Here is a 3,018-nt window from a genome sequence, read left to right as displayed (position 1 = left end):
AAAGATTTCACTAAAAAGGACTTTAAATTCACAGCTTTCCACTCCCACGAGTCTATGCTGCTGGATAAAACCGTACCAACCATCATAAACCCCTCCAACTTGGCAATTTCCCTTCCTTTCCTCAGATACCTTTTCCAAGAGCCTTGAAAAATAGCCTCATTATTATTAATCAACTTATCTGAGACCTTGCAATTTTTGTCACTAGTTTATACAGATGCGGAAAACATTTTTTAGAATATCATCACCGCACCATCTATCCTTCCAGAAATAAGTATGCTTCCCATCACCCAATTTCCTTCAAAAAAAGTCATTAATAGAAATATCCCACTCATCAAGCTCCCATTTATATATATATATATATATATATATATATATATATATATAGAGAGAGAGAGAGAGAGAGAGTTAGGTTCAAATGTTTTCACTATCTATTGTGTGTATGTATGATTGATTCTGGACCAATCATTTTAGTTATTTTAAGAAAGTAGTTAATGCATATTAAATGCTGAAGATGTATTTAATATTCATTATATCTTCAACATGTAATATGCATTAATTACTTTCTTAAAATAACTAAAATGATTGGTCTAGAATGAATCATACATACACACAATAGATAGTGAAAACAAAATAACCTAACCCTATATATATATATATATATATATATATATATATATATATATATATATATATATATATATATATATATATGCTTAGGTTATTTTGTTTTTACTAAATATTGTGTGTCAGAATGCACAGATCTGGACCAACGTATAAAATTAATCAATGGACATGATTTGAGAGTGTATGATACTACAATGGGGTAACATGTACCATATAATCACACAATTTTTAGAAAAAGGGTATTTTGGACAATTAACTACATTTATAAAAGGAAATTTTTGGAATTTTTGGGGATGATTAATTCTCGTAATTTAAAAAAATCTGAATTTTTTAATTAATTCAATTTTAATTTTTACCGATTTTATTCTATTAGAATATTTTTTATTAGAATGATACTTTTTCAGAATTTTATTCTAATAGAATATTATTGAAGAAAAACAAAATTCTTAAATAAGATGTTGAAAAATAACAAACATTCTAATATATTCTTATACATCCGAACTTAAATACAAATTCATACATATTCTTACAGACTAAAAGTCTTATACATTTTAATATAGTTATAAATATTCTAAAAGAATATCAACAAACATGAATAACATTTTTAAAAAATAACAACATTCTCCTAGAATACTCTCATTCTCCATGTTTTCTTCTTGAATTCTTGAATTCTGAAAGAATATTGCTGTTTTTGGATGTTGAATCCTGAAATTCTAAAAGAATATTGTTGTTTTTGGATGTTGAATCTTGAAATTCTGAAAGAATATTGTTGTTTTTTTTCATTCTTTGAGAATGAAGTATCACATATTTTTTTTCATAAGTTTCCTCATCATTCCTGCATCATCCTAACATACATTAAATTCCAACAGAATATCTGAATCATGAATATTTGAAAGAAGTTGCGAAAAAAGGTAAAATACATACATTATCATCAATAACAGCTATTGCATGCTGTCAATTTCAGAAATTGAGAAAAAAGGTAAAATAAAAGAAAAATAATTTTATAATATGAATAAATGGAAGTAGGATGCTATAGCTAATACCTCATATCTGGGCTTTGGGCGGGTCCCATATACATTAGGGGCAACCCATTGATCATAAACACTAACAGATCCAAATCCTTCCACCATTATATCTTTATCATGAGTTTCTACAGAGTTTCCATTTTCAGTAGGAATGCTTTTTGTTTCAAATAAACTAATTTCATTCTTGATGGATAAATCTGCCTTTGGACATGCTACATCACAAAAGGAGACTAGATAAGTTAAAATGTTATTAATTTGTTCATTATAGCATATCCTATTTATTTACAAAAGGATTGTTGTTATAAGTTATACTAGAAATAGCAAAAGGTTTTTGTAGACTCACATTCATCTCTACATCTATAACAGGCTCTGAGATATAGTTTCTTGCCCTTAAATAACATCCTGGATGTTCTTCCTACTCAAAAGATAAACATAAAACAAAACTAATCAAGATTCTAGAGCATATATATATATATATATATATATATATATATATATATATATATATATATATATATATATATATATATATATATATATATATATATATTCTAGTTTAAGATATATATCATGTAAAATATACCTCCAATATCTTCACAAAGAGGCGCATAGCTTCAATGGAAGCCATGTTTCCAAGACCATTCCAACTGCAATAGAAATAAGAAATGAAATTGGGTATGAAGAATGAGTGTTGAAATGAAGGGTGACAAAAGGCTTGATTCATATTAGGGTTTAGACTTAAGGAAATCAGATTGCTTATGGATTTTGTAGCTTGATATAAAGTATAAACAAACCTTGTCCATTTGCTTTGTTCTACAAGACTCCAACCTCTTGGTTTTGGTAACGTACAAGGTCCAACAGTTGCCTGATTTGAAACAAAATTTAGATCCATTAATTTAACTGAGATGATAAATCGGTAAAGCATGAAAACAATGTGATCAATTGCAAAATAATCATTAGCTTTCAGAAAACATATTTGAATTTAGAATCAAGCTAAGAGTATGCAAGTCCAATTATCATCAAATGAATCAAGGAAGAAAAAAAACTAGACTGTGGTTTCCATTTTCAAGTGGGGTTACCTTTAAGCTCCTTCATGGGGGAGGCATCGAAGTCGGCGTAAGTAGCGGCGGTGAAGAAACGATATGGGTATGCGAGGCCAGAGCTTGCCCTCGTCATCACCATTTTTCTTGATCTTAATCGATCAGATTGGATTGATATCGATGAGGAAGATGACACCCAGAAGACGTTAGGTGTGATTTAAGCAGTAATTTAAGAATGAATTGAGATTTGAATTGAATTTGGGGCGAAGATGGTAAGTGCGGAGGAGTGTTGTCTAGCTGAGAAAAATATTGTTGTTATTCCATTCAAT

The sequence above is a fragment of the Lactuca serriola genome, chromosome 8 (assembly GCF_051521515.1).
Source record: "Lactuca serriola cultivar US96UC23 chromosome 8, Lser_US96UC23_V15, whole genome shotgun sequence".
Classification (NCBI taxonomy): domain Eukaryota; kingdom Viridiplantae; phylum Streptophyta; class Magnoliopsida; order Asterales; family Asteraceae; genus Lactuca; species Lactuca serriola.
This window is presented reverse-complemented; position numbering follows the sequence as displayed.